Below are 13,995 nucleotides of genomic sequence, written 5' to 3' on the forward strand. Positions count from 1 at the left end.
CACTTAATATTAGGCTGTCCTATAAAGCAGGGAGAAGATTGGAATTCTTAGATATCCAAATTAATACTCTTGACAATGGATAGATTTCCACAGATGCTTACTGAAAACCTACGGCTACAAACACATTGTTACACGCTACTTCCTCCCATCCACCGTCTACCATTCGAGGCATCCCCACAGGTCAGTTTCTAAGAGCAAAAAGTCAACAACTTTTGGAAAACCAGGCTGAAGACCTAGAAAGAAGGTTTAAAAACAGAGGATACAGCAGAAAGCAAATCAAAAACGGATACCAGAGAGCAAAAAACACCACCAGAGAAGAGCTTTTGTACAATAATAAACCTAAATGCAAAGACACAAATGGACCTATACGTTTAATCACTACATAAAACAGTGGTCTGGCTTGGTGGGGATTATTCACAAACATTGGCAGGTCCTCCTGTCAGATCCTATATTAAAACAATGTCTGCCGGAAAGACCTTTGATAATGGCTATAAGATCTAAAAACCTCAAAGATATACTTGTACACAGTCACTATGAATCGGCCAAAAAATGTAATCAAAACTGGGTAGAGATTAAAGGCTTCTTCCCATGTGGACGTTGTAAGGCCTGTCCTAATATGCAGAAAAGTAAGAGTTTTAAGAATGCCAGGGGAGACCGGATATATGACATCAGACATCACTTGTCTTGCTCATCAAAAGGTGTCATTTATTGTGCCAAATGCCCGTGTGGCAAACTCTATATCAGTCTGACTACGATAGAATTACGCATGCGCACAAGAGAACACATTCGAGATATTGAAAAAGGAGCAAGAGCTGAGGATCCGTCTCTTCTCAAAACCCTACCAATACATTTTTTCATTCATCATCACAGCAATGCTTCTCTACTGAAGGTCATCGGCATTTTTGAAGTCTGTCTGAGACAACGAGGAGGTAATCTTAGTAAAATTTTGGCCCAAGTAAAAAGTAAATGGATCTTTAGCTTAGGAAGTATAGCACCACAGGGACTTAAATAACATTTTGGTTTTAGTTCATTTATATAATAACTAGACATGAGCGTTGTTCTACTCGAACTGTTCGCCAATCTCAAATTCGAGCTGTTTTGGGCAGTGTTCGAGCCGTTCGGCGAACACGAACGATTTGAGAAAAATTCGGCTGTTCGAGGTTATGTTCGATAACTGTTCGTGCACCAAAATCATAACTGGATTTTTTCTCAGTAATGATGAAAATTAATGTTAATACGCAGTTTGAGTGTACAGCGGGGTGGGGGGAGGGGCAGGGGATGGATCTCTGCAGGAACAATGAAGATCTCCATTTTTTTTCTCTTTCCCGCATTTACAGTGGGGAGGTGCAATCTGTCAGCCTATCAGCAGCGCACACACGGAGCGAAGTGCTTTTTTTCACACAAGCAAGGGCATGTGTCATTGGCAGTGTATGTCACATGTCCTTGCCCTATAAGACCAAGCCATTTTCCCCGTCGCCACCATTTTCTCACTGCTGCAGCTGCGTGTTAGACGGCACCGCTGTTGCTGTGTGCGCTATACCTTGTTAATTTCAAGCCAATTTTCGCACAAATCTACAGATAGCTTGGGAGTAGGGAATAGTTGTGATTGCAGTCCTTTTAAGGACTAGGTTACAGCATTTCCTACGACTTTTATCAGGCAGGTCTGTGCTCTTAAATAGATAGATTGTGGGAGTAAAGACTAATTGTAATTGCAGTCCTTTTCAGGACTAGGTTACATCAGTTCCTATCAGTTTTTGCCAGGCAGGTCTGTGCCAGTGCTGTGCAAGTTTTTTTCACAGCATTTGGCTGAATCTAGCAAAGCTAATCCTTTTTGGCCTATTGCAGAGTGTGTTAGTCAGTGGAGTAGCCTATCTGTGTTGCAAGATATACCACCTGTGTATAGAATACCATTTTTTTTACTGCACCTAGTGAAGTAAAATCTTTTGGGCATAGCATCATTCTATTAGTCCATCTATACTGACCTCCATCAGGTTGCAAATTGAATATAATTTTTTTCTGCATCTAGCTCTGAAAAAATATTTGGGCTTCTAGCAGTGTGTGGGACTTGTTCTATTAGTCCATCTATACAGACCTCCATCAGGTTGCAAACTGAATATAATTTTTTCTGCATCTAGCTCTGAAAAAATATTTGGCCTTCTAGCAGTGTGTGGGACTTTCTCTATTAGTCCATCTATACTGACCTCCATCAAGTTGCAAATTGAATATAATTTTTTTCTGCATCTAGCTCTGAAAAAATATTTGGGCTTCTAGCTGTGTGTGGGACTTGTTCTATTAGTCCATCTATACTGACCTCCATCAGGCTGCAAATTCAAAATAATTTTTTGTCTGCATTTAGCTCTGAAAAAATATTTGGCCTTCTAGCAGTGTGTGGGACTTTCTCTATTAGTCCATCTATACTGACCTCCATCAGGTTGCAAACTGAATATAATTTTTATCTGCATCTACCTCTGAAAAAATATTTGGCCTTCTAGCTGTGTGTGGGACTTGTTCTATTAGTCCATCTATACTGACCTCCATCAGGTTGCAAACTGAATATAATTTTTTTCTGAATCTAGCTCTGAAAAAATATTTGGCCTTCTAGCAGTGTGTGGGACTTTCTCTATTAGTCAATCTATACTGACCTCCATCAGGATACAAATTAAAAATAATTTTTATCTGCATCTACCTCTGAAAAAATATTTGGGCTTCTAGCTGTGTGTGGGACTTGTTCTATTAGTCCATCTATACTGACCTCCATCAGGTTGCAAACTGAATATAATTTTTTTCTGCATCTAGCTCTGAAAAAATATTTGGCCTTCTAGCAGTGTGTGGGACTTTCTCTATTAGTCCATCTATACTGACCTCCATCAGGGTGCAAATTAAAAATAATTTTTATCTCCATCTAGCTCTGAAAAAATATTTGGCCTTCTAGCAGTGTGTGGGACTTTCTCTATTAGTCCATCTATACTGACCTCCATCAGGTTGCAAATTAAAAATAATTTTTTGTCTGCATCTAGCTCTGAAAAAATATTTGGCCTTCTAGCAGTGTGTGGGACTTTCTCTATTAGTCAATCTATACTGACCTCCATCAGGTTGCAAATTCAAAATAATTTTTTGTCTGCATCTAACTCTGAAAAAATATTGGCCTTCTAGCAGTGTGTGGGACTTTCTCTATTAGTCCATCTATACTGACCTCCATCAGGCTGCAAATTAAAAATAATTTTTATCTGCATCTACCTCTGAAAAAATATTTGGGCTTCTAGCTGTGTGTGGGACTTGTTCTATTAGTCCATCTATACTGACCTCCATCAGGTTGCAAACTGAATATAATTTTTTTCTGCATCTAACCCAGCCAATAGTTTTGGCCTAATACCACAGTTTGGCCACTCAGCTCTGCTCGGTTCCCATCCATTGTTTTTTTGTGCAAACAACTCCAGAGTTGTGAATTAGTTAACCACCAAAATGAGTGGAAAAAGGCCTGCTGCTGGTGGAAAGGGGAATAGGCGTGTTGGGAAGGGGAAAAAAGGTTGTGTCCGTGGGGTAGGTGTTAAAGCAACAGTAACATCTGCAGAAGAAAGACCATCTTCCAGCCAAACTAAAATGTCTACTTCTTTTAGCTGAGAATGTGATAAGATCCCTTTCTTACGGCCACGCCAATCGCTACAAATTCCAGATGAGGCACAAAAACAGCAGGTGCTTCAACGGATATCAAGTGCTCCTTTAAGTGGGCTCTCCTCCACATCAACTTTAACATCACAAATACTCCAGTCCTCAAAGGTGTCACCCCAATCGCACTTGCTTCCTCACAGCTCCCAAATCTCCAGCTGCCCGTCTGAGTATGAGATAGAACAGATGGTTGAGTCTGCAGAGCTGTTTACTCATACTATAGCCTGGGAATCAGAGGTCGACTCCAGCGCTTCTGTGAATCCAGACGAGGAAATGATCTGCACTGATGCCCAGAATCTTTATGAGTCGGATCCAGGACCAGACGCAGAAGGTTCTGACCATAATGTAGACCCTCATTCCCAAACTGTAACTCCTGTTGGTGGAGACAATGAGGAAGACGATGATGAGACTCAAATACCTGATTGCAGCGACAACTTTAGTTTTTTGTCAGGGCAGGAACAGGTTGGCTCTGAGGACGACGGGTGTGATAACGCACAGGGTGATGATGATGAGGTTGGAGATCCCACTTACTGTCAACCCACAGTCAGCCAAGAGATGAAGTCAGCAGAGGAGGTGGAGGAAGATGCTAGTGACGACGAGGTCAGGTTGCGCCTTCCTGGACAGAGACGTAGTACTGGAAGCACGTCAACAACTGCATCCTCAAACACAACTCTGCCTCTCACCACAAGTCGTGGTGGCTCTTCAGGTCGCATGGGTGCTAAGCCTTGCATAGCCTGGGCATTTTTTCAGATCGATAAAGATGACCCAACTCGTGTTATCTGTAACATTTGTCAGCAAAAGCTAAGTAGAGGCCAAAAAATACATAGTTTGAGTACTTCATGCATGAACCGGCACATGGACATGAAGCATAAGTTGCAGTGGGAAGCTCAGTGTGCTACAATGCGGCCTAGCCGGCCGGGCCAACCACCGTCTGCCATATCTTGTGCATCCGCGGCCTCTTCATCCTCTGTGACTGGGGGGACAGCAGTCACACCTGTTTTGGGGCGCAGACCTGCCACCTCTTTACCCGCAACAGCCAGCGTGATTGGCAGGTCATCATTTTCTTTGGAGGTGGTAAAACCAGCTGGTGTTGAGCGCTGTCCGACATCGATAGCACCACCTTTGGATCAAGGCAACCTAACATGTCCGCCTGCATCTTCCTCACAGACCGGCAGTTTGTCGGGGACACCCTTATCAACCCCGTCTAAGCACAATAGCCAGCCCTCGGTCCCTCAGATGTGGACAAGTAAAAGACCATTTCCTCCTAGCCATGAGAAAGCTAAGAGGTTGAATTTCATCATCTGCAAGCTCTTGGCTACAGAAATGCTGCCTTTCCGCCTGGTGGACACAGAGGATTTTCGAGACCTTATGTCCGTCGCAGTGCCCCAGTACCAGATGCCCAGTCGGCACTACTTCTCAAAGAAAGGTGTGCCTGCGCTCCACCAGCACGTCGCACACAACATCACCGCTTCTTTGAGAAACTCTGTGTGTGACAGGGTGCATTTCACCACAGACACTTGGATGAGTAGGCATGGACAGGGGCGTTACATGTCGCTGACTGGGCACTGGGTAACTATGGTGACAGCAGGACACGGGGCTAATAATAATAATAATAATAATAATGCACTGGGTAACTATGGTGACAGCAGGACACGGGGCTAATAATAATAATAATAATAATAATAATAATAGTTTATTTTTATAGCGCCAACATATTCCGCAGCACTTTACAAATTTTAGGGGGGACTTATACAGACAATACAGAATAAGCATATTTCATATCGAACGGAGTGAGGGCCCTGCTCGCGAGCTTACAGTCTATGAGGAAGTGGGGGAGACACAAAAGGTAAAAAGTACATATATTGTATAATGCAGCCTTGATATACTGAATAGGATAAATAATAATACATGGACTGGTCGCCAGCCAGTATGTGTGCAGTCCTGACAGAGGCTTTTATGTGCATGGTTGGTTTGAACCCGAAGTTGAAGAAGATTTTAATATGGGGGAAAGCTGGGATGGACAGAGTGTGTTTAGGTGATACGCCAGTCTAAAGAAATGTGTTTTTAGGGTTCGCTTGAAACTGTGGGTATTGGGAATTAATCGAACTGTCCTGGGTAGTGCATTCCAGAGAATTGGCGCAGCACGCGAGAAATCTTGGAGACGGGAGTGGGAAGTTCGGATTATGGAGGATTTTAGTTTCAAGTCATTTGCAGAACGGAGGGCACGTGTAGGGTGGTAGACTGAGACAAGGGAGGAGATGTAGGGGGGTACTGAAGCATGGAGCGCTTTGTGGGTAAGCGTGATAAGTTTAAAACGAACTCTATATTGGATGGGCAACCAATGCAATGACTGGCACAGGGAAGAGGCATCTGAGTAGCGGTTGGCGAGGAATATGATCCTGGCTGCTGCGTTCAGGACGGATTGGAGAGGGGAGAGTTTAGTAAGAGGGAGACCGATTAGTAGAGCGTTGCAATAGTCAAGACGAGAATGAATAAGAGCGACAGTAAGAGTTTTTGCCGAGTCAAAGGTGAGAAAAGTCCTGATTCTTGAGATGTTTTTGAGGTGTAGATGACATGGACGAGCGAGTGATTTGATGTGAGGAGTGAAAGAAAGATCTGAATCAAAAATGACCCCAAGACAGCGGGCTTGTAGCTGGGGAGTAATGGTTGAGCCACAAACGGAGATGGCAATATCGGGCACAGGTAGATTAATGGAGGGAGGAAAGACGAGTAGTTCAGTTTTTGACAGATTCAGTTTTAGGTAGAGGGAGGACATAATGTTAGACACAGCAGAAAGACAATCACTGGTCTTTTGTAGTAATGCAGGGGTGATGTCCGGAGCAGAGGTGTATAATTGGGTGTCATCAGCATAGAGATGGTACTGAAAACCGAATCTACTGATTGTTTGTCCAATAGGAGCGGTGTATAAGGAGAAAAGAAGGGGGCCGAGGACTGATCCTTGAGGAACCCCGACAGTAAGAGGAAGTAGGGAGGAGGAGGAGCCGGCAAAAGACACAGAGAAGGAGCGGTCAGAGAGATAAGAGGAGAACCAGGAGAGAACCGTGTCCTTGAGGCCAATAGTGCGGAGCATAGTGAGGAGGAGCTGATGATCCACAGTGTCGAATGCTGCAGAGAGATCCAGGAGAATCAGCAGGGAGTAGTGACCATTAGATTTAGCTGTTAGTAGATCATTAGAGACTTTAGTGAGGGCAGTTTCAGTAGAATGTAAAGAGCGGAAACCAGATTGTAAAGGGTCAAGAAGAGAGTTGTCTGAGAGATAGCGGATTAGACGGGAGTGGACCAGGCGTTCCAGGAGTTTAGAGATAAAGGGAAGATTGGAAACAGGTCTGTAGTTGGCCGTGCAGTTCTGGTCGAGGGATGGTTTTTTAAGTAATGGTTGTATGCTGGCGTGTTTAAACGAAGAGGGAAAGATACCAGATGAGAGGGAAAGGTTGAAAATTTTAGTTAGGTGAGAGGTGACAGCTGGAGCAAGGGACTGAAGGAGATGTGAGGGAATAGGGTCGCTGGTGCAGGTGGTAGGGCGAGAAGATGCAAGGAGCCTGATCACTTCATCTTCCGTGACTGGTTCGAAGTCAGAAAATGAGCAAGATACAATGTGGCGGGGGGGAGCATGCATAACATTTGGGGATTGGGAGAAAATTTCCTGTCGGATATGGTCAATTTTTTCTTTGAAATAGTTAGCCAGATCGTCAGCGCTGAGGTCGGTGGTCGGGGCCTGTGCTGTTTGATTGAGGAGAGAATGAAACGTGTCAAAGAGTCGTTTAGGATTATTGGAAAGTGAGATGATGAGGTTGTTAAAGTAGGTTTGTTTGGAGAGGTGAAGGGCAGAGTTATATGTTTTCAGCATAAATTTATAGTGGAGGAAATCTTCGGGCAGATTTGATTTTCTCCACAGCCGTTCAGCGCACCTGGAGTACCTCTGGAGAAGACGTGTTTGAGGCGTGTGCCAGGGTTGTCGCCGTCTATGCCGAATTGTTCTTTGTGTAGGAGGTGCGGCTTCATCCAGGGCGCATAGCATTATTTTGTTATAATGCTTCAATGCAGATTCGGGACATGAGAGGGAGGAGATTGGGGCCAATGATGATTGCAACTTTTTTATAAATTTCTGGGTGTTAATGGCGCGTAAATTTCTATAAGTGTGGACGGTGGGAGTGTCTTGAGTAGAGTCACAGTTCTTGACAGAGAATGAAAGAAGATTATGGTCAGAGAGTGGAAGGGGAGAGTTAGTAAAGTCATGTACTGAGCAAAGCCGGGAGAAGATCAGGTCCAATGTGTTCCCGTCCTCATGTGTAGGAGAATTAGCAAGCTGTGAAAGGCCGAAGGAGGAGGTTAATGATAAAAGATGCGTGGCAGATGGGGAAAGAGGATCGCCAATTGGGATGTTAAAGTCTCCCATGATTATCGTGGGGATGTCGCAGGATAGAAAGTTTGTAAGCCAGGCAGCAAAGTGATCCAGGAATTGACGGAGGGGACCTGAGGGGCGATAGACAACCGCCACTCGCAGGGAGAAGGGCCGGTAGAGTCTGACTGTGTGGGCCTCAAAGGACGGGAAGATAAGGGAGGGTACAGGGGGGATAACCTGAAAAGTACATTTTGTTGAAAGAAGCAGACCAACACCTCCACCTGATCTGTTGTCAGGTCGCGGGGTATGAGAGAAATGTAGGCCACCATAGGAGAGAGCTGCAGCGGCGGTGGTGTCCGACTGCTGGATCCAGGTTTCAGTGAGAGCCAGAAGGTTGAGGGAATTAGAGAGGAAAAAGTCATGGATGTAAGAGAGTTTATTACAAGCTGAGCGTGCATTCCAAAGGGCACAGTTGAATGAGACAGAAGATATGCAGGGAATATTAATGAGATTAGCAGGGTTTCTGAATGTAACAGGGAAAGAGTTAGTGTTATTATTACTGGAGGGTCCTGGGTTGGGAGAAATATCACCTGCGACTAATAGAAGGAAGATACAGAGAGTGAGCAGATGATTGAGTGATTTGTGAGAGCGTTTCCTGCGTTGTATGGTGGGAATGAATGGATCTGCGTGGTATAACATTGTGAAGAGAGCATGACAACTGTACATAGGAGAAGAGAGGAGTGAGGGATTAATATGGATGAAGTGTGCCGCATTTGTGGGAGAACGGTGAATGTGGATGATTGTAGCAACCAGAGTATAAATGGCACAGATACAAATGGTGAATACTGTTTGCCAAAAAGATGATCTGTAAGCAAGTTTGTTTAATTGTCTTGCATGTCTTACCTGTCTCCTGCCCTGTCCAACTGCCATTTTCTAACTGCCAGGGCACTTTGCTAAATTATGGCACTTCGATAAAGTATGCATAAATGCTATATGCATAAATGCCCCCCCTTAACTAAGTCTCAATATATAGGGACGTATCTGCTTAGATCTGCACAGATTTAACTCATTAACAATCAATCACTAGCTTAAAAGACAACAGGAGACCATAAAGTGCAGGGAAAAAAAAAAGACTAGTAAACTCGGCATGGATCATAAACTCTTAAAGTAAGTGTGATGACCTTTAAGTATCATGGAATAAAAAAGCTAGAGGAGTGAAAAAATATATACCAGAAATTGATAGGCTGCAGAGCATTGCATGGAGATATAATGCAGTTTTCAGGACAGATCACACAAGCAGTGAAAAATATATACCAGAAATTGATAGGCTGCAGAGCATTGCATGGAGATATAATGCAGTTTTCAGGACAGATCACACAAGCAGTGAAAAATATATACCTGTAAGAAGAGAAGAAAGATGAATATTAGCAAAGCCATTTTCTAACTGCCAGGGCACTTTGCTAAATTATGGCACTTCGATAAAGTATGCATAAATGCTATATGCATAAATGCCCCCCCTTAACTAAGTCTCAATATATAGGGATGTATCTGCTTAGATCTGCACAGATTTAACTCATTAATAATCAATCACTAGCTTAAAAGACAACAGGAGACCATAAAGTGCAGGGAAAAAAAAAAAGACTAGTAAACTCGGCATGGATCATAAACTCTTAAAGTAAGTGTGATGACCTTTAAGTATCATGGAATAAAAAAGCTAGAGGAGTGAAAAAATATATACCAGAAATTGATAGGCTGCAGAGCATTGCATGGAGATATAATGCAGTTTTCAGGACAGATCACACAAGCAGTGAAAAATATATACCTGTAAGAAGAGAAGAAAGATGAATATTAGCAAAGCCATTTTCTAACTGCCAGGGCACTTTGCTAAATTATGGCACTTCGATAAAGTATGCATAAATGCTATATGCATAAATGCCCCCGCATAAATGCCCCCCCTTAACTAAGTCTCAATATATAGGGACGTATCTGCTTAGATCTGCACAGATTTAACTCATTAACAATCAATCACTAGCTTAAAAGACAACAGGAGACCATAAAGTGCAGGGAAAAAAAAAAAGACTAGTAAACTCGGCATGGATCATAAACTCTTAAAGTAAGTGTGATGACCTTTAAGTATCATGGAATAAAAAAGCTAGAGGAGTGAAAAAATATATACCAGAAATTGATAGGCTGCAGAGCATTGCATGGAGATATAATGCAGTTTTCAGGACAGATCACACAAGCAGTGAAAAATATATACCTGTAAGAAGAGAAGAAAGATGAATATTAGCAAAGCCATTTTCTAACTGCCAGGGCACTTTGCTAAATTATGGCACTTCGATAAAGTATGCATAAATGCTATATGCATAAATGCCCCCCCTTAACTAAGTCTCAATATATAGGGACGTATCTGCTTAGATCTGCACAGATTTAACTCATTAACAATCAATCACTAGCTTAAAAGACAACAGGAGACCATAAAGTGCAGGGAAAAAAAAAAAGACTAGTAAACTCGGCATGGATCATAAACTCTTAAAGTAAGTGTGATGACCTTTAAGTATCATGGAATAAAAAAGCTAGAGGAGTGAAAAAATATATACCAGAAATTGATAGGCTGCAGAGCATTGCATGGAGATATAATGCAGTTTTCAGGACAGATCACACAAGCAGTGAAAAATATATACCTGTAAGAAGAGAAGAAAGATGAATATTAGCAAAGCCATTTTCTAACTGCCAGGGCACTTTGCTAAATTATGGCACTTCGATAAAGTATGCATAAATGCTATATGCATAAATGCCCCCGCATAAATGCCCCCCCTTAACTAAGTCTCAATATATAGGGACGTATCTGCTTAGATCTGCACAGATTTAACTCATTAACAATCAATCACTAGCTTAAAAGACAACAGGAGACCATAAAGTGCAGGGAAAAAAAAAAAGACTAGTAAACTCGGCATGGATCATAAACTCTTAAAGTAAGTGTGATGACCTTTAAGTATCATGGAATAAAAAAGCTAGAGGAGTGAAAAAATATATACCAGAAATTGATAGGCTGCAGAGCATTGCATGGAGATATAATGCAGTTTTCAGGACAGATCACACAAGCAGTGAAAAATATATACCAGAAATTGATAGGCTGCAGAGCATTGCATGGAGATATAATGCAGTTTTCAGGACAGATCACACAAGCAGTGAAAAATATATACCTGTAAGAAGAGAAGAAAGATGAATATTAGCAAAGCCATTTTCTAACTGCCAGGGCACTTTGCTAAATTATGGCACTTCGATAAAGTATGCATAAATGCTATATGCATAAATGCCCCCGCATAAATGCCCCCCCTTAACTAAGTCTCAATATATAGGGACGTATCTGCTTAGATCTGCACAGATTTAACTCATTAACAATCAATCACTAGCTTAAAAGACAACAGGAGACCATAAAGTGCAGGGAAAAAAAAAAAGACTAGTAAACTCGGCATGGATCATAAACTCTTAAAGTAAGTGTGATGACCTTTAAGTATCATGGAATAAAAAAGCTAGAGGAGTGAAAAAATATATACCAGAAATTGATAGGCTGCAGAGCATTGCATGGAGATATAATGCAGTTTTCAGGACAGATCACACAAGCAGTGAAAAATATATACCAGAAATTGATAGGCTGCAGAGCATTGCATGGAGATATAATGCAGTTTTCAGGACAGATCACACAAGCAGTGAAAAATATATACCTGTAAGAAGAGAAGAAAGATGAATATTAGCAAAGCCATTTTCTAACTGCCAGGGCACTTTGCTAAATTATGGCACTTCGATAAAGTATGCATAAATGCTATATGCATAAATGGCTGCTGTCCAAGTCTTGCCGTCCCCACGAGTTGTGCGTCAATCCTCTTTATGTCAAAGTTCCTCCACTGCTTCTGCCTCCTCAACCTCCTCTCGGTCTTCCACCTGCACCCAAAGCCTGTCTGGTCATACCACAAGCTTTCTAACTGCGCAGAAGGGATCCTGCACACCTCCTTACTATGCTGGCAGTAGGGCTCAACGTCATCAGGCGGTTTTTACTTTGAAATGTCTGGGAAATGTGAGTCACACAGCTGAGGAGTTGTGGTCAGCTCTGGAGAACCAATTTCATGAATGGTTGTCTCCACTGGACCTGAAACCAGGGAAAGCCGTGTGCGACAATGCTGCAAACCTGGGTGCGGCCCTTCGCCGGGGCAATGTCACACACGTGCCTTGTATGGCTCACGTGCAATTTTTAGCCCACTATCCCAGACTAGATGGCCTTCTGCAGAGGGCACGGTCGCTGTGTGCTCACTTCCGCCGTTCGCATCCCGCAGCTCAGCGACTTACATCTCTACAGAAGTCGTTGGGCCTGCCACTTCACCGGCTAAAATGCGATGTGCCTACCCGGTGGAATTCAACTCTGCACATGTTGCAGCGACTGTGGCAGCACCGACAAGCCCTGGTGCAATACGTTCTGACGTATAGCCTGGGCCAACGAGATCCAGAGGTGGGGCAAATCACGCTGGAGGAGTGGTCTCAGATCAGGGACCTATGCACCCTTCTGCACAGTTTTGAAATGGCGACGAAGATGTTTAGTGCTGACGATGCCATTATCAGCATGACTATTCCGGTGATTTACATGCTGGAGCACATGTTAAACAGAATTCGGAGTCAGGTGGTGGCACAAGAGGAGGTGGAGGAAGTAGAGGAGGAGGAGTTGTATGTGGAAGGGCTAACATCTGCAAGGTCCAGACGGTCAGCAGCACCAAGGCGGCAGGCATGTGAGGGTGGGGGAGATGGTTTTACCAGGGCGCATGGTAGCAGCCAAACTAGTGAGGAAGGTGCAGGAGCCCAGGAAGAAGTGGAGGACGAACTGATGGAAGACTCATCAGATGAGGGAGACCTTGATCACATTTCTGTTGTGCGAGGTTGGGGGGAGAGGACAGAGGAAGGAAGCATGATTGTTACCTCGCCACCAACACAACAGGGACTTGGTGCTCCTGGATGCGCAACACACATGAGTGCCTTCTTGCTGCACTACCTGCAACATGACCCTCGAATTGTGAGAATTAGAAATAATCCTGACTACTGGGTTGCCACACTGTTAGATCCCCGGTACAAAAGTAAATTTGCAGAAATTATTCCTGCCATAGAAAGGGATGCACGCATGCAGGAGTATCAGCAGAGACTGTTGCAGAATCTTACATGTGCTTTTCCACAAAACACCAGTGGTGCACGTAGTGAATCTCACAGTTCCAACTTGCCAACCGTGGGGCCGTCAAGTGTTCAGCACTCAAACCGTAACAGAACCACAGTATCTGCTGGTAACATCAATTTTGCGGAATCATTTCACCACTTTTTTAGCCCATCCTTTGCAAGGCCACAGGAGACAAGAAGTCTGACACATAGCCAACGCCTAGAGACGATGGTACAGGAGTATCTCCAAGTAAACATTGAAGCCATGACTGTGTCACTGGACCCTTGCTCTTTTTGGGCTTCCAATCTGGATAAATGGCCGGAGCTAGCCACTTACGCCTTGGAGATCTTGTCATGCCCCGCAGCCAGTGTTCTGTCTGAACGTGTGTTCAGCGCTGCTGGTGGTGTGCTGACAGATAAGCGCACGCGGCTCTCCACTGATAATGTAGACAGACTCACGTTCATAAAGATGAACAAATCATGGATCCGAAACGACTTTTCTACCCCTGTGTCATCCTGGGTAGAGTAAAAGCTTGATGATTGGTTAAAATCACAGTACCAACCGTTTTAAGCTTTCAAATTACTAATCATATTTATCTGTATCTTGGCTGGAAAATAATTTGGGCTTTGTAGCGGTGTGCAGCACTGATTCTATTAGGCCATCTATAATAAGCTCCACCAGATTTAAAATTACTAATCATGTTTATCTGTATCTTGACTGGAAAATAATTTGGGCTTTGTAGCAGTGTGCAGCACTGACCCTATTAGGC

This window comes from Phyllobates terribilis, unplaced genomic scaffold (assembly GCF_046119375.1).
Source record: "Phyllobates terribilis strain yellow unplaced genomic scaffold, ASM4611937v1 Scaffold_482__1_contigs__length_1377538, whole genome shotgun sequence".
Lineage (NCBI taxonomy): Eukaryota > Metazoa > Chordata > Amphibia > Anura > Dendrobatidae > Phyllobates > Phyllobates terribilis.